This window comes from Dasypus novemcinctus, chromosome 26 (genome assembly GCF_030445035.2).
Source record: "Dasypus novemcinctus isolate mDasNov1 chromosome 26, mDasNov1.1.hap2, whole genome shotgun sequence".
In the NCBI taxonomy this organism is placed as follows: domain Eukaryota; kingdom Metazoa; phylum Chordata; class Mammalia; order Cingulata; family Dasypodidae; genus Dasypus; species Dasypus novemcinctus.
In genome coordinates this window covers 23,622,535-23,641,910 of record NC_080698.1, presented here as the reverse complement: position 1 = coordinate 23,641,910, position 19,376 = coordinate 23,622,535, and the positions used below count along the sequence as shown (strand labels likewise).

Sequence of the window (19,376 nt, the reverse complement as noted above, 5' to 3'; positions counted from 1 at the left end):
TGAGGCAGTACTGGGGATTGACCCTGGGACCTGGTATATGGGAAGCAGGTGCTCAATCACTGAGCTTCACCCACTCCCTCACAATATTCTATTTTTAATGAATGAAAATTATTCTCACATCAGAACTCTTAAATATCCCTCTTTCAAAGTTGATTACTGGGAAATGGATATGGCTCAACCAGTTGGGCTCCCATCTACAATATAGGAGTCCAGGGTTCGATGCCCAGCTGCCCCACGCGAAAAATATGCAACCTACCTAGGTGTGGTGCTGCACATACCGAGAGCTAACGCAGCAAGATGACACAACAAAAAGAGACACAGATACCCAGTGCTGCTGACAAGAACGCAAGCAGACCCAGAAGAAGACACAGCGAATGGACACAGAGAACAGACAATGGGGAACTGGGGGGAGGGAATAAATAAAATAAATCTTTTAAAAAAAGACAAAGTTGATTACTCATTCAACAGACTTGTTAAGTCTCTGAAATATGTCAGGCATTGGTCTAGACTCAGATATGGTAGAGAACTGAACAGGAAAAAAAAACCATATTCTCTACAGACCTAGGTTCTCATGGTTAGGGGAGACAAGCAATAAACAAACAATAACAGGGAAGCAGACTTGGCCTAATGGATAGGGCATCCGCCTACCACATGGGAGGTCCACAGTTCAAACCCCGGGCCTCCTTGACCCGTGTGGAGCTGGCCCACGCGCAGTGCTGATGCGCGCAAGGAGTGCCATGCCACGCAAGAGTGCCCCCACGTAGGGGAGCCCCACGCGCAAGGAGTGTGCCCCATAAGGAGAGCCGCCCAGCGCAAAAGAAAGTGCAGCCTGCCCAAGAATGGTGCCACACACACGGAGAGCTGACACAACAAGGTGATGCAACGAAAAGAAACACAGATTCCCCGTGCTGCTGATAAGGATAGAAGCAGTCACAGAAGGACACGCAGCAAATGGACACAGAGAGCAGACAACTTGGGAGAGGGGGAGAAGGGGAGAGAAATAAATAAATAAATCTTTAAAAAAAAACAATAACAAAATCATAATATAGGTTGAATGGCAATAAGTACTAAGGAGAAAAATAGAGCAGGGAAGGAGGAAAAGGCATGCTAGGGATACTATTAATATTTTCTGCAGGGCACTCGTGGGAAGGCTTAGCTGGTAAAGTGACCTTGGGGCAGAGTGGAAGAAGCTGAGAGGATGTGTCATGCAGAGAGCTGGAGCAGAAGTCTTCCGGGCATTGGGCTCTCAAGTACAAGTGTGGGTGGCATTTTTGAGAAACAGCAAAGAGTGGTCTGAAGCTGAATGGACAAGAATGAGAATGGACTTTTTTTTTTTTTTTTTTGGTAAATGGGGAAGCATTGAAGGGTTTGAGCACAGGGTGATCTGAGCTGGTTTGCATTTTAAATGTAGGTAATCTTTAAAAAGCTCACTTTGGCTTTGGAGGGTGGGGTGAGTAGAGGAAGGACAGGGAAATGGAGAAAAACACATTAGAAGGCTGTGGCATTGAATCGGAAAGAGACGATTTGCTGAAGGATTAAGTGGAGAACATGACAAAGAGAAGTCACAGATGACTCTAAGCTTTGGCCTGAGCAACTGGGAGGATGGAGTTGCCATTTGCCAACCTGAGGAAGACTTTGGGAGGAGCCAATTTGGGTTTGGCTATGAAAGATCAGAAGTTGAGTTCTGGGCATCTTAAGTGTGAATTGCCTACTAGACATCATTAGGTCGTCGGTGTAAGCCAGGCTTTCTCAACCTCATCACTGCTAACATTTGGGGCTGGATAATTCTTTGTTTTGGGGGTCTAGTCTGTGTACTGAAGGATGTTGATCAGCCTCACATACTTCTACCCACTAGATGCCAGGAGCACTCACCCCTCCCTCCCCCAAGTTGTAGCAATAAAAATATCTCCAGATACTGCCAGTGTCACCTGGGGAGGGCGGGGTTAAAATCACCCCCCACTGATAACCACTGGTCTATACAGAGAAAAGAAGAAGCCTGAGGACTGAGGTCTGGCTGTGCTTAGTTTAGAGAGGAGGTGAGGAGAAGCAGCAAAGAGGACTGATGGGGCATGGCGGGTGGGTAGGAGGAAACCAGAGAGGATACGCAGGCTCTGCTTGCTATTCGAATGGCGCTAAGTAGTTCTCTTGATAAAGACTTCACACCAGTGTCAAAGTGCATAGAATCCAAGGGCAAGTAGCTAGTGGCTGGTCCCGAAAAATCCAACTATCCCGAGGAAAGGATTCTATAAGTTTAGTTATGATCTTCTTCAAAAAAGTCTCTAAACTCAGCCACTTGGAACTCTAAAAGGGCCTTTCAAACCTGTCACCTCCAGGTCGTGCTAATAACAGCAGCTAACGTTTACTCAGTCAAGCCTTATATTATTATTTTGCTAAGTGCTTTGCATGAATTAACTTATTTAATCTTTACAGCAACCCCAGGAGGCAAGTGTTTTGCTTATCTCCAGTCTACAGATGAGGAAACTGAGGCTCAGAGATGTTATATTTCTTGCCCACAATCACACAGCTGCTAAGACTTGGAGTTAATGACCAAGCCAGGCATCTGACTACAGAGCCCACATTTCTAGCCATAGCATCTTTAGATTCCCCTGCAGGCTGCACCTGGCCTCTCCTTCTGTTACTTTGTTTTCCATGGCATTGAGCCTCCATGTAGTGCAAACCTTACAAAACAAAACTCAGCACCTGGCAAGTAGGAGTAGAGCGAATGGAGGGGTACCCAGAAGCTGAAGTGCTCAGAATGGATTTAATTGCATATTCCTTGCACCCATCTCTAAAGAAGGAAATGGGGAGTAGGGGATGGGAGAAAGGAAGCAGGCAGACTGAATGTCAGAACAGGCGCCACTGCGAAAAATAGAGAATAACTAACGTTTCCACATACTAAGTCTTGGTAGCACCAAAAGGTTTTTACAACTCTTATCTGCCATGGGGGCTTAAGGAGGGGGTATTGCCAATCCATTGAGCAGGTGAGGAAGCTGAGTCCAGAGATAACTGACTGGTCCTTGCCATCGACCTAGGCACTTCAGGCATGAGCCTGCCCTCCCTTAAGCTTATGTCTCCCCCTGGCACTGAGACCACCGAGGGTACACGTGCCCTTCAGGAGGAAGTGCATGGCAGACATAGCTGTGCCGGCTTACTTTCCCGAGGCAAAGGGCATGGGACTGATTCTTGATGGGAGGGGGTGTGCAGTCTGCATTGAAGGAAATGATTATTGATCCTGGTCAGTTGGTGAGCCTTCAGGTGGATTATTTGAAATTGGAAATCGAGTGCCAGTTATAAAGTTTTAATTATGTCTGGGCTTAAAAGACAGTCTGATCAGCAGGGTTATCTTAACCACTGGATTCTAACAGGTGCAGTGCCTGGGGCCCATATGTTTTCAAGAGCTTGGGGAACTGTTTAAACTGTTTAAACCTTACGCGTTTGACCTCTGCAATATATGAATGTAACTGCAAAATCAGTTTAACCTTAAGTCAACTAGTCAATGGCAACTCAGTTCAACTTTTATACAGCTTTTTATACATTTGTAGAAACATGGTCTATGGTACCCTTTAGTGTATTTTTAATATTATATGGGTGGGGTTTCCAAAGTAAGAATAGCGAGGTCCAGTGGAGAACTTAAAATGACCCCAGTGATCAGAGCAAGGAGAGATCTGTCTGGGAAAATAGGCGGTGTTTTCACTCCAATGAGTAGGTATCAGTATTCCAAGGTCTGGTTGAGTGGTGTGGGTATTTCTCTCCAATTGAATGCATTGCTTTTTGAGAACACTTCTCTGCCTCCAGCTGGGCCTATACCATGCATTTGGCCCCCGGAGCAATTTCCCCAATGCCTCAGGATAACACCTCAGTTCTTACCAAAGGGTGTTTGGACCCCTGGCCCACTCAGCTGTTCCCTTTGAGTCTCCTGGCATTCATGACAACTCCCGCTGGCTTCTTATAAGCATTGAATGGAGAAGAAAGGACAAACCCACCAGCCACTCGCTGGGGAAAGAGGCAAGCAAGGCTCAGAGCAGTGTTCTGAGGGGTGATGGGAACGCAGCCCATGGAAGCAATCAACCCCCTCCCTGATGGAAACCGGCCACAGCTCCCATAATCCTCCCTGTCAAAGGCAGCCAGGAAGTCTCGCAGGATGGGACTGGCTGCTTGGAGGGCAGCCAAAGCCCTGAATAGCCATCCCTGTACCCCCAGGGCTGTCTCTGCTTGCTCACCACAGCTTGAGTGCCCACTCGGACAGAGCCACAAGTGATGGAGGCAGTCAAGTGCTGCTGGGGTTGGCTTTGCCAGCATGTCTTTCCGCATGGGAGGCTAGGCCCAGAGCTCCTTTTATATGGTTGGGGCTTCCCCTGGGAGTGCCTGACCACTGGTGGCTTAAGAGACACTGGTCGCCTGCCTTAGCACTGGGAGGTGTTGGCAGTCTAGCTCACTAGGGAACCTAGATGGTGCTTGTGGCAGCTTTAACCAGTACAACCAGGCCTCAGTCCATTTCTCACAGTGTGGGCTGACCCTGCCTCACTTGACATTGGTAAACCGGGAAGTTATTCTCTGAATAGATACGGGCTGTGAACTTTTTTTTCAAGCCAGCAAGGTTATTTGGCAGGTGCTTACTGAGTGATTTTATATAGCATAAAAGGACTGTAAGATTTCACTGGGCTCTATAAAATGTGATATTCTGAGAACTCCAGATAGCTCTACAAGGCACAGGGTGGGAAAAAAAGATGATGGGATTAAGTACTACCTGAGTATCCACCAGCTATTGCTATGTAACAAACCACCCCAAAAACAAATGACTTAAAACAATTGTCATTTCTTTTCATTCACTGACCTGCATATTAGTTGGGGGTTGGCTGGTTCATGCCTAGTTCAGCTGGTGGCTTTGCTTTAAGCTATGGGTCTGGCTGACCTTGGCTTTGCTCTGAGGCTGAACTCAGGTGTGCTCCTCATAGTTCATTCTGGGATCCAGGCTGATGGGGCAGCAGCTGCCTGGAGGAAACTCACTCATTGCAATGACAGAGGCACAAGAGAGCAAACCCAATCACTCAAGAACAGTTCAAGCCTCTGCTTGGGTAACATCTGCTAACACCCAATCAGCCAAAGTAAGTCATGTGAGTGATCTCAAAATCAAGGAGCAGGAGCTCCCATGCCGTGCACCCTGCTGGAAGCTCCTGACCCATCTGCCATGCCACCACCATGCACCAGCAAGGAGAGGCAGATTTTGAGGATGCCATTTCGTTATCTTCTGACTACTGTTGTTTCAGACGAGAAACCAGCTTTCAGTTGTATGATTGCTCCTTTAAAGCTAAAGAAGTAAACAGGTCATGGCACATTTAACAAAAAGACAACAGGTGGATACAAAAGCTATATAGCGTCTTTTGGCAGCTATTGAGATTATTCGGAACCAGGAGCAAATTGCCAACATTGACAATATTACAAAGGTTATATCCCAGTTAGAAAATGTGACTTCCAATCTCTTATGACATGTTCGGCATTGAAATTTTTGAGTTCTCCTGGATTCCTGTAGCCACAGGAAGAAACCTTATATGTCTCAAGGCCACAGTAAGCATCTAAAAAAGACCACCCATCAACTGAGTTTAGCTGTGAAAGATGGTCTTATTGTTGAAACTCTAATGATGGGCTGCAAAGGTTCAAAGGCTGGTACTGAACAAGAAGGATATTGGTTGCGAGGAGATGAGATTGCCTAAAGTATGCAGCCTTTTTCCAGAACAGCAAACCCAAACAAAGGCTGGGAAACAGAAAATCATGACTGGTATTCTTTTAATTGCCATTTGCCTTAAGAGATATTGATATTTGACCTCTGTTTTCGTGTGTATCATTCCAAGTGTTTGTCTGATGAGTTCAGGTTTAGAGACAGTAGTCACTTCCAGTACCCAGTTTGCAGGAGCATTAAGAAGAAAAATACAAACAAACAGGAGATTCATTGTCTCTCGCATGAAGGAGCAGGCCGTAGATCTTAATAAAAAGGAGAAAGTCAATGAGCATCCTTTGTACAGCTGTTACATTCAGCAGTTGATGTTCCCACCATACAAGAGAAAGTGAATGAAGGGAAATACCAGAGTTATGAAGAGTTCAAAGCTGATGCTCAACTACTTTTCCACAACACTGATTTTCTATGGAGCAGACAGTAAGCAATCTGACATAGTGAGGACGCGGTGTAAAGACAAGTCATGAGCAGGAAGAAATACAGCTTTGCAAGAATTGCTTCTATTTGTCAAATGTTCATCTTGGTAATTGGTTCTGCTATCCTTATATACCTAATCATGAGTTAGTTTGGGTTAAATTGAAAGGTTTGGAGTTTGAGCCAAAGCCGTGCAGAAAAGGATAATCAGGTTGACATTTGTTTCTTTGGTCACCACCACCAGAGGACCTGGGTTCCTTCTGAAAAACATACGAGATATCACAGTCAAAGTTCATCGGTTACATGTTTAGCACAGTATGCATTGGAAAAAAGGCATGTGATGAGCTGGAACTGCAGCAGCATTTCCTTCAAAAAGGAAGATTTTCAGAGTCTAAGAATGAAGACCAACGTGAGGATGAAACAGAATCCAGTATCTCTTCTCCTAGTAATGATCAGCAGAAGATCACTCAGGAACCAAGAGCAAAGAAAGGCTGACATAATCAAAGTGTGGAACTCCAAAAAAGAAGAACCAGAGCCTGAAACTGAAGTAGTAAGTTCTAGCCAGGAAATTCCCACAGTGCCTCAGCCAGTAGAAAAATATTTCAGTTTCAACTCAGAGTAGGAATTTAAGTGCCTCTTTTCCAAGAATGCTGCACTGAAACTCCCAGACTAGTGATGCTGGAGTGTGTCAAAGCATGTGCCGTGACAATTACACCAAGTTTTACAATGGCTTTAAAGATTGAATGAAGTCCATTCACAAGCAAGAGACTGAATGAGCTGTACACACGAAGCTCTAGAAAAGCTGCATTCTGAAACAGAAGAAGAAAGAAGACAAAAATAAATAAAGCTGTAGCTAATATGCAGGGCGATGGACAGAAAATGCAAGCTAGCAAAGGAAAAGTGTAAAGAAGAATTTGTAGGAACAATTAAGAAGCTAGCAACACAGCACAAGCAACTAGCTTCTCAGACCAAGAGGAAGCAGTAGTGCTACGACTGTGAGGAGGAAACCATGTACCACTGTTGTAGGAACACCTCACATTACTCACTCAGGTGTCAGCAGGACACAAATGGCCCTGTCACAGGAAAAGATGAAAGCTGCATTCTTCCTGGAAAATCACACTGATGATTGCTATTCTCAGACACAGCAGGGTTTTTTTTACCCAAGAAGCCAAAATTGTTTAGAATTTGCTTCCCATTTTGCACCAGCCTTTAAACACCTTGCATGGAGAAATTTTGCACAGTAGATTAAATCTCTTGTTGATCCTCCTTTGGAATTTTACAGTATGTAAAAGTGACATCAGTGAAAGAAATTATTTTTAATAAACTTTCAAAACTTGTTGCATTTTCAGCAAATTTTAAAACACTTTTAGGTTTGACAGTGATTTAAACCTTTAAACAACAGATCTTAAAAAAAAAAACAGGTAAATGCAAGTGAGCATAACAAATATTTAAAATACATCTGAATGTAAGAACTGCAGAACTGATCCAGAAATAAAACATTCTACCTTGATGGAACATTTGTTTCTTACCTTGTTGAGCTTGTTTTGTTCTGCTTAATTTACTGTTTAAAGGCATTACCTATTGGTTGTGCCAGTGGGTATATGACTGAATTGAGGGAACAAGGGTTGACAGAGCAGGTGCTAGTCCTGCATAGATTTCTTAAATATTTCCCAGTTGTTTTTCTTTATTTTGTTTCAATATATAAGTTTAAAACAAATTATTATCTTTAATCTTGCAGTTTAAAATTGCACGGAACTAGAGCTGAATCTTTTACTGAGCTGAATCTTAGAGAAAATGAATATTTAAATTTTAAAGTTTCCACATTTCATCTTTATCCCTAACATAAGTGCTTGTAATTAAATAAACAACAAAAATAACATAAAAAGACAAAAACTACCCTTATCCATAGGTGAAATTACAGATAAGGCATACAAATTTCTTTACTGCTTCCCTTCCCTTCCCAATTATCATCCGACTGCCTATTACCTTGTGTCACCTCATACACTGAACATTAATACCTAAAGGAAGGAAAGCACTTAAGTGTCGCAGAAGCCATTATGTTTGTGGTAATGGGCCATTGCCTATTAATTAACTCCATCACTGTACACAGAATGAAGAATAATGCATGTTAATTTTCTTGTACTAAAGATTCCATGATTTTTAAAAACTCTTTATTTTGTGGAATATCTGGATTAAGAAGCATTACCAAAAGGAATAGATTGGTAGTTGAATAATGATTTTCACATATAGATATATAAAATACAGCCAGGAAAACTTAGATTACTTTTTTTTTTTTTAATCTCATTGTTTTTTTTCTTTCCAAAGGCTGATTGATCATAGACCAAGTCAAATTCCCACTTAACCTTTTAGTTATTTTTCAAAATTAGAGAAATAATTTGTAAATATTTATTTAGATCTTTGATACTTATTAAAGCAATTACACACATTGGGAATGAAAGAATCAGTAGAAAAGCTTTTTAGAAGTTTCCTCTCAGATTGCCAGGGTCACTCTAGAGATAAAAATATAACTAGTCTTCTATGAAATAATCATCCATCCAATTCCAATACTGTTGCAGATGGTGGTGACACAAGATAATTGATGAGCTACTGCCAAATGGTGCACATTATTTTGTAAAAATTATACAGTAGCCCCATTTCCAACAATGTACCTAAATTAAGCAGTAACTTGGAATTATCATTTCCTCCTCATTGCTGTGTAATTAATCAGTGTTGCCATGGTATTGAGGTACTGATTGAATTCATCACAACCAAGAAGTTAACCTTTTTTTTAAAATTAACAACTTTATTTCAAATTCACAAAAATAAATGAATAGAAAAAGGTAGCTTAACAAGTTATGGAGATGTTACTGCTAAAAAGTTAATCTTTGATTGTTTTTCAAGTTTTAAAACTTAAATCCTCCCGTATGAGAGCAAGTCATTGTGGAAATATTTTTCGTGTAAAATCATTCCAGAATAGGTAATATTTAGTTGATAGCTGCATGAAAGTAAGATTTGTGTTACTTTGGCTTTTTTTTTTTTTTTGTCTCTGTTGACACTGTTGCACGTTTCCAAGTTATTACAAATGAAAATTGTCTGTTTAAAAAAAATTTCTGTAAGAGATTGTAGCCTGGTTTTGTAAAAGTTTTAGGTAAAACTACAATTGGTTGTTTTAGGAATCATTGTTAAAAACTTTCTGCAAATCATAAAGTTATATTATGGTGTTGAACTTGGTCACTAAGCACATTGTAATTATTTATTATGGCTTTCCAATTCTCTAAGGCATTCTGGCCTTTGGTAAGCTGCTCTAACTAGCAGTATATAGATTCATTTCATGTGTTAACATTGGCTAATAAATGTTTGGGGTTTTTGGGTTTTTTTTGGTTTTGTTTTTTTAATCAAGGAGCAGGGATGTGTATTCTGCCCAGAAGGAGGCAGAAACATGTAGCTACATGGACAAACATCAATTGGGCAGAAGGAAAACCCTACCTTGGAGAAGACAGGAGAGAGAAAATATCATTGAGCAATAATCTGATCTACCCCCAGGGCTAAGAGAAAGTCAGAGAAGGATGATATCTTCCTTTAAATTTTAAAGTTTGCATATTTCATCTTTATCCCTAACATGAGTGCTTCCAGGACAAGAGGAATTGGTAGTGAGAAGTGTTCCAGACACTCAGAGAAGGAAGTCAGAGAAAATGACTTCCATATTTTGCCGTAACTGCCAAAATAGCAAACCAAAATTCAAGACCCAATTTTATTTTTCCCAGACTGAGAAAACATAAAATTCATTGCTCAGATGATTTTGAAAACATTTGCAAGGTTAACTCACATCTTGGTATTTTTATTCCAGTTCTGGAATTTAGACTAGGTTGCTGTATAACTTTGAGCTGTTACTGAATAATCATCACAATCTTTATAGAAAACATTTATCAAGGGCTTATTGTGAGTCAGGCTGGGAAGCATAGTCTCATCTTATGGTAACAAGAGAATGCTAAGAGAAAAAGCACGATTAACACCCCCATTTTATAGACCAAAATCAGAGGCTAGAAGAGATCCGGTCAGCTGCTCAAGTAACTCAGCTGAGTATGGAGCCCAGGCTGCCACGCTCCAGAGTCTGCATCCTTAACCCTTTGCTCCCTAGATAGTGCCAACTGCCATTTATTAAGAACCTACATTTTCCTGTGTCCTTCTCTTTCAACTTTGGGGCAGGCAGATAGAAAACCCTAAAAGATGCGTACTGTTTATGTACCCATTTTACAGAGGTGAGAACTGAGTGTTTATTTTATGTGCCTGAGCAATAAAGCTGTTAGATAATAGAAATGGAACAGTCTGTTTCCAAAATACCTTCCCCATTGCACCAGATTCTTCATTTGTAAATGAGGATTGTAAATTTGGAAAGCAAATGGATTTGCCATGCGTTGTATTTCCCTGGCCCTGACCTCGCACTGGCTTTAGCCTGACCAATTTGGTGTGGATTTTGCCCACCCTAGAGCCTTCTGTAGGTTGCAGGATGTCCTAAGGCAGATCTAAGTTCTAAAGACAGTTAACTACAGAGCCTCCCTGTTATTGATGGGCTCTCAGGTTGCAAAAGAACATCCAGCTCAGGTTACAAGGGCAATTATGGCAGAAAGCTCAGTGTTGGAAATTAAATAGGAAATTAAACAGTCTGGCTAGTCAAGGAGAGAAGACAGTAAATGAATGCATTCCCAGCAACCTCCTGAGAGCGCCTTTTTGTCCTCTGCCTCAGAATGAGCAGTTCATTTTCTCTAAAGGTCCCCAGGAACTTGGAATAAGCAGATAAATAGAGAAAGGCAGCTGGTGATGGGGACACAGGCGAACCCCAGACTGGGGAGACAGAGCCATCACTTCCAATGACAAAAACCTCACCTCCTTTCACAATGACAGGGTGTATCTTTGGGTCACGTAGTAACCTCCATTTCAGAGAAAGCAGCATTGACACCCAGCCATGTGATGTGCTGTCAACTCTGTGATTAAGCCTCTGACAATGCCCTCTACTCCACCCCAGCTCCACAAACCCCACGGTACCACACCCCAGGCCCATGCCATCCCACCTTAGCCCCATGCCCATATACCCCCACAGCCCACCCCTCTCCACCTCAGTCCCACAGCATCAACCCCAGCCTCACACATCCCTCCCCACCCTAACCCCTTGCTACTGCACTCTGCCCCCTACCACCCCACCCTACTCAAGCCCAGTCCCATGACACCCTGTTACTGATATTCTGCCACTGGATTGGCCAAGGTCACACAGCTAATGAGTAAATAAGGACTGCTACACAAATCTACTCTGTTTGAAGTATCACATATGTTTGTCCATCCAGCCTTCATCCAACAGGCATTTATTGAATGTTTCCTCTGTGCTGGACACTGAGCTAAAAGCTGTAATACAGCAGAGAGCAAAATGGACCGACGTGGTCCCTGCCCTTATGAAATTTATGGTCTGGAATGTTCCTGTACTTCCTCTTTAACCATACCAAAGAATGTAAATACATGGATAAGCAATCATTGCTAAATTTCACTCCAACTTGCATCTCACCTTCACATATGCATGCATGTGTGGAGGAATTTACCATTCTTTGACTCAGCAAATGCCAATTGAGTATGCCCTGTGTGTCAGGCATCCAACATTGAAGGAAATGGACATAGATCCCTGCCCTCATTGAGTTTACATTCTAGCAGGAGGAGACAAAAAAAAAAAAACAAGGAAGAAGTAAATGAGCAGGTGGTAATCTTAGTAACATTTTAACTGGCCACCCTATTTAAAATACCCTTTTCTCTTGGCTGGTACTCCCAACCACCCTTTCTGGCTTTATTTTCCTCCATAGCAATGATCAGATTTGTGATCTCCATGGCAGGTGTGAAAGATATGGTGAAGAAGTGGATGTAGGGCACAGAGAATGTATTAGTCAGCCAAAGGGGTGCTGATGCAAAATACCAGAAACCTGCTGGCCTTTATAAAGGACATTTTTTTGGGTAGGAGCTTACAGATACCAGGCCATAAAACACAAGTTATTTTCTTCACCAAAGTCTATTTCCATGTGTTGAAGCAAAGTGGCTGCTGACATCTGCCAGGGTTCAGGCATCCTGGGTTCCTCTCTTCCCAGGGCTTGCTTCTTTCCAGGCTCAGGGTTCCTCTCTTCCCAGGGCTTGCTTCTCTTTCCTCTAGGCGCTTAATTCCTGGGGTTCCAGCTTAAGATGTCAGCATCAAACTCCAACATCAAAACTCCAACATTAAAAAAGCTTCCAACTCTGTCCAACACCCAATGATGTGGCCCAATCAAAGCCCTAATCATAATTTAATCACACCCAGGTACAGACCAGATTATAAACATAATCCAGTATCTCTTTTTGGAATTCCTAGCTATATCAGACTGTTACAGAGGAGAAAGCAAGGATGGTATCCACGTGGCTGGCAGTACTCCTGACTAAGATGGGGATGCCTTACAGGAACAGATTTGGCCACATTAGATTTAGATTCCTGGAGAAGAGACGTTCCAGTGGACATGTCAAGTGGGCAAACGGAAACCGTCATCTCTCCGCCTCCCAGACAACCCAATTTCTACAAGACATCTTTCTCATTTATGAAGATAAGAGGTAGCTTAGCTTTTCTAGTACATTAAAGGCCCCAAATCACATCCTATCAATTAGTTTGAGACACACTGCGATGGCACAATTGATTCGCTTGGAGTGGAATATCATGCAGTTGGCCTGAAAGGCAGGCCAAGAGATTTTAATGCAGTTGTCTCCAGGCAATTATTAACTTTCCCTCTTAGCAACAGAATCAGGGCACTTTCATTCCCTGACATGACACTTCTCCCTTGTTAAAGCCCACAGTTACTCTTATGAACTGTACCAATTTAACACCCAGCTCACATGAACCACATACCTTGAATAAATGCAAATCTAGCCTCCATGGCATGATTTATGGCCTTATGCTGTCATCACCATGGCAACCAATGACATCATTCCCCAGTACCAACCTGCACAAAATCCAATTCTCTAAGGGTCCTTATTTGCCTAAAATACTTTGTGCTCTTGGCTTACTCACATATCCATTCATAAATATCACTCTGTTGTCAAAGGTTTGCGGTGGATGTTTGCTATCATTTTGGGAGGTATATTCCCTTTGTGACAAATGTGGTTTTTTTTGTTCTTGGGGGGGATTCTAATGAAAATTACTCTGTGTATTTGATTAGCAACATTTGTTGATAACATATGGTCTGCGGAGGCTTCCGCAAATAAAAGGCTTTAAATAGTAAACAGAGATGTGACTGCAGTGAAGCAGATGCTCTCCAAATCCGCAGTACAAGGTTGGGTAGATCCCTCCCCTTCCCCCACCCCTCACCCCAAGCTTATTCTCCTTCCTCGTTTTCTCCCCCAGATCAAAGTATTCACTTTCAAAGCCCTGGCATGGTGGAATAGGTTTGAAGAAATAATGTGCTGTGACTTTAAAAGTCACCTCCATCCCCCAAAATATGAATTATCTGCTACTCATGTTTATTATTTGATATTAATAATGATGTGGTGTGACTAAACGAGTCAGCCAGCTCAAATGGATCTGGAAGCAGCATTTGGGCACCACGTGTGCAAAATGCTGATACACGGTCCCAAATTTTCCAGTATGCCAAGAGCACTGGAAAGGGGTCCATGAAGAATTTAGTGCAACAAATTGGATCCCCATGGGGAAAGCTGTCCTTGTAAGTGCATGTTACACTTGATCTTTGTGGGTGTGCTTGGGCAAGCAGACAGCTAAGCTGCTAGTTAAAATAAAAGCATTCTCATTAGGCTAAGCTGGCAATTTAATTGTTTATAATAGGTTTTGGCAAACTTTTTCTCCAAAGGACCAGATAATCAATATTTTAGGCTTGGCATTCAACTCTGCCAGTTTAGCGGGAGTCATGGACAATATGTAAATGAATGAGTGTAGCTGTGTTCCAATAAAACTTCGTGAACACTGAAATTTGAAGTTCATATAATGTTCATGTGTCATAAAATACCATTCTTCTTCTGATTATTTTCAACCATTTAAAAAGGTAAAAGGCATTCTAAGTTTATGAGCCAGATTTGGCAAATGGGCCATAGTTTGCCAATCCATGGTCTACCATCGTAAAATGAAATACATTTTTTTTTTTTAGTATTTTCTATGTACCAGCTATTGAGTTAAACACTGAATATTCAAGAACTTATTTCTTACTTAATCATTCACTCGTCTCTCTGGGGTTGGTAATTTATAGATGTGGAAACTGAGGCTCACTCTCACACTTAGTAAGAAGTGTTATTTCTGCATATGACATCTCCCCATTAGAATGTAATATCCATAAGGGCAGAGCTTATATCTCACTCCTCTTTGGATCCACAGCAACACCTAACATGGTGATCTGGTGCATATTAGAAATTCCTAAGTGCAGTGTCTCCTAAATGAAGGATGAATTGAAGGGCTAATTTAAGAGAGGATTTCCAAGCAGCAGAACTCAGAGCTTTATCCAGTCTTCATTGTGCTCGTAGGTTGGTCAGTTGGACTGTTCATCTATTGATTTCCTTCCCTCTTTCAAAAAAGTATTTGGCTTGGAATGGATGCACATGTCCCAGGACATATTCCTTCCCATTTGGAGCTGCTGCCAAGGGTGATGGCATTTCTTCGCCTGTACTTATGTCCTTGGGGCACATAAGACCATTTTGGAAAAAAACAAAATTAATAATAATAGCTTATAACTAGATGGCACTTTCCAGCATTATGTCCATTGGCATGATGGTTCCAGCCCTTGGCCTTGTGACCAACCACTTCTCGGCCCTCACGGACCTACTATGCCTTGAGCCCCAGGATGCTGCCTGTGCTGCTGCACGTGCTGCTTCCTCCCCACGCCGCCAGCCACTGTGTGTACTCCAAGAGTTGGCATGCTCCCACAAAAACACTTAGTCCTCCAGGAGATCAGGCCCAGTTTGGCTACAGTGAGGCAGTCACACTCTTGATTATCTTATGCCTCCTCACACCACAGTTCCCCAAATTTGCTGCCATGGTTAATCTCAATTTAACACATCTCCCTAATCATTAAACAAGCACTTATTGTGTGTCAAGTCCTACGCTAGGTGAAGGAGATGCAAAAACACATGGTCCCTGACCTCGAGGTGTTCACTGTTTAGAGAGGGAGGTAGATGCAGTCAATTGTCCAAGCAAGGAAATAAGTAATAGCCATGCGGAAATGTAACAGTGAGAAATAGATTCATTTATCAAAATGTGGTCCCACCGAAAAGCCAAGGTTTTTGATGCTTCATCCATTGGCTATTTGTCTGTGTGGGATGAAGCACATTGTGAAGTTTATTGAACATGTAAAACAAATCAAAACTTCAAAGTCAGAGTTGCCCAGAGTCCAAGAGTCTTGAAGCAGAGCTCTCTCTTTGAGATTCAAAAGTAACTGCTATTAACAGGGTCGAGACACAATGGAAGAGGAGTGAGCTGATGAAATGTATGAGGGTGGCAGTATGGTGACATGGTTAAGAGTGAGCTTGATTAGTGGAATCAAACTGTAATTTACCCCCTTTGTGGCCCTGGACACATTACCTCGCCTCATCTCTGAGCCTCAGTTTCCTCATCTATAGCTATGGGGTAATAATTGTAGGCATTTGATGGGGTAGCCAAGAAAGTTTTTAGAAGATAAAATGTTTATATGACCAAATAGTATTTTTAAGGTAGTAATTTACACCTGACACATGGTAATCTCTGAATAAATGTTAGCTGTTTCTATTATAGCCAGGTCTCTCTGTGGCCAGAAAAGGACAGAGTGGACATTGTCATGTCTTTTTTCCAAAGGGGAGAGGAAAAGTGAGGGATGCTGATAATTAAACCTCCTTAGCACTCCTAGGAATAAGAAGCATGGACAAGAAGGAGCCAGGAGTAGTTTTCACAGTAGGACTACTGTAGATAGACACGGAGATTTTAAGTCAATAGCCAAATCTACTGTGTGTCCTGGCCTCAGCTGGAACCAGATGGGGGTGGCATTAGACTCAGAGCTGGCTTCCTGAACATGTGACCCTGGGCAACTACACAGGGTCCCATGCCCAGAAGGGTGCCACATTCAGTTGAACGCTCTTCTGTTGCTTTCTTGAAGTTCGTATAATTTTATCTTCGAACTTGTGTTTTGTAAGCAAAGTTCAAAGGGACAATGGAACATGTGTTTAAGCAGAAGAGATACTCTGCAAAAAAGGAAAACACTTTATGTTTCAATACGTTTAGCACCTTTTCCTGCTTTTTGAACAAGAATCCTAACATTTTCATTCTGCCCTGCAAATTATGTCATCTCTCCTATTGGAATGGGGACTTTGTCTTTTTTGCCTGCTCCACTGGGCCAGATTATCATTTTGAAATCTGACATATAAATTGGGATTCGGTGGAGACCTAACACTTGAGGTGAGCCAGGGGCCGTGGTGGGAAGCCAAGAGCATGGCCACAGGCCTAGGGGACAGAAGAGCTGCTCAGTGTCCAGATGGACAGGGGTCATCTGAGCGGCCACCAGCCACTTGTGCGCCATCCGGCTGATTCGATGTTTTATGAGCGGAGCATCCTTGGGTAGCAGCAGGAGTTCAGTCAAGACGGGTTAGTTCTCACCGAGCAGGGCCCAGAATTACAGACAAGCTTTCATGAGGACAGAGCGTGGGGTAACCCCAGGCCAGTGGGCGGAGCCTCGCTCCACGGCTTAGTAATACAACCTCCCTTTCCAGAACATTTTTGGTTTCTGGCAGAAATCTTTCTTATCCCCGTGGCCAAGCATGAAAAATGTCCAAAGAAATGAATAGCACAATTTATCATAAATAATGAATAAATAACCATGTTTTATTGGCAGTGTTGCTAATCTCTAATAATGTTTTTTACAGATAGTCATGGCAACAATAGCAGCAAGATCTGTAAGTTGGGAATTAAGAGACGTGAATTCTAGTCTCAACTCAGGAACATGATTCATTGGGGTAAAATGGGCTAGATCTTGAGTTTTCATTTTTCTCCTCCATGAATTGGGGACAATAGTAATGTTTCACCGCTTACCTTTTCTATAGCAGGAAGGGAGATGTCCATCTCGCTTGCTATTGTAGCCCCACTACCTAGCACAGAGCCAGACACTTAGTAGGTGCTAAAAAACATACGCTGGGGGAAAACGGACTTTGGCCCAGTGGTTAGGGCGTCCTTCTACCACATGGGAGGTCCGCGGTTCAAACCCCGGGCCTCCTTGACCCGTGTGGAGCTGGCCATGCGCAGCGCTGATGCGCGCAAGGAGTGCGGTGCCACGCAGGGGTGTCCCCCGCGTGGGGCAGCCCCCACGCGCAAGGAGTGCGCCCGTGAGGAAAGCCGCCCAGCGTGAAAAGAAAGAGCAGCCTGCCCAGGAATGGCGCCGCCCACACTTCCCGTGCCGCTGACAACAACAAGACGCAGCAAATAGACACCAAGAACAGACAACGGCGGGTAAATAAATAAATCTCTTAAAAAAAAAAAAAAACATACGCTGAAAGAGAGACACAAAATCAATGATTATCATTATTACTAGAATACCTCTTTTTATTTGAGGAAGGGAAGGTAGCTAAAATTTATTGTGCCCGTATCCGGGACCAAGCCTGCAGCTCTTTACTCTACATCTACCCTGTGAGAGGAATTGATTTTATAACCAAGGAAACTGAGGCACAGACGTTCATTCACTGGCCCCAGGTCTCACTCACAGTTAGTAAGTGACTAAGCTAGGATTTGAACCCAGGGTGTCTGGTTCAAAACCCTATGCCTGTCAGGTCACCTTTGCTAGGACAGACATTCCCCTAACTTAGGGGCTCACTGCAGTTGCTGACAGCTATAGTTAGGAGTTTCTAGCTGCACGTCTACCCTTCTGCTGTTGTGCTTCCGCCGGGTTCTTCTTGCTCTGCCTGCTGTCCTCCTCCGTGCCCTCTCCCTACTCCACTGTGACTGCTGGCCTTCCTCCCTGGTTTTCGAGCACTTCGATGCCCATGCACCTGGATTCCCACTCGTCTCTATTGTCCTGGTGCTCTCTTGTCAGCTCTCTCCAGATGCCCTCTGTCTTTGCATTTAGTTAGTGTGGCTTATTTGATTTCGATGCAAAAGTGAGACCAGAAGAGACCAGTTTTCCATAATTAAAAAAAAAAAAAGTAGGGCAACAAACACAGGTTTAAATGCTCAAGCCCATCAAAAGTAAAAGAAATGCCCTTGAAAACAATGCTGACCAAATAAGCCAAAAGAAAAAGTGAATAATAACATTCAGTACAGGTCAGGAACGCCAGGGATTTGCACTCTCATTTCCTGGTGGTGGGAGGACAATTGTTACCTTTATGAAAAGCATTAGGGCTCGCAAGCCTTGAAAATGTTCACCAATGAGCACAGTTCCTACAGCTATTTAAGAGTTCCATAACATTTATTAATAGTTGATGAAAAAATAATTTTCCATCTAGGTCTCTATCCCAAGGAAATAATCAGAGACAAAATGAAAAAGTAATGTCCAACCCAGTCTTAGCATAGAACTATGGTTAAATAAATTATGATATATTCATAAGACATAATGTAAGAGTCACTAAAAATCATGTGTTAATGAATATTTTACAATATGGAAGTTGGTCATTATATAAGGCTAAATGAAAAATCTATATACAAAATTATATCTATTGTATTTTCTAATTCTGTAAAAGAACATGTATTTGGCATCATTTATTTTTTCAACAAATATTTATAAAGTATCTCCTATGTGCCAAACACCAGGGATACATCATAAACAAAATACACAGTCCCTGCACTCATGGTGCTATAGAATATTATGGGATTTAGCTATTAATCAACCACACACAGAAATCAATACATTAAATCAGTATGTTAAATAAATCAGGGTGATAAAGTGTTTAACACTGGACCCAAATTTAGATGGGCAGACCATCCAGGAAAGCGGTATCTAAGCTGTGACCTGAGAGGAGCCAGGTGAAGAGTAGCTCAGGGAGAAGCACTGTTAACAGAGGGAACCATGGGTGCAAGAGCCCTGAGGTGGCAGAATCAGAAGCAGGTGAATGGGAGACTGTAATAGGAGTGTGGATTGCACCCTGCATGCAACAGGACACATGCCACGGGAGGGTTTAGCAGAGGGGCTCAGTGCCATCTAGCTTACACCTCTAGAAGATCACTCGTTGCTGGTACAGAATGGACGGAGATGGCTCAGTAAGGATAGAGATGAGGGACTAT

The 19,376-nt window shown here is 42.6% G+C and overlaps 1 protein-coding gene and 1 pseudogene across 9 annotated transcripts in view; both read left to right on the top strand.

Moving 5' to 3' along the window:
- The window catches only part of CADPS (calcium dependent secretion activator), a 488,130-nt gene that overhangs the window by 280,583 nt on the left and 188,171 nt on the right, over positions 1-19,376 (top strand). The window lies entirely within an intron of this gene.
- LOC105745097 (zinc finger MYND domain-containing protein 11-like) lies at positions 5,328-7,130 on the top strand (annotated as a pseudogene).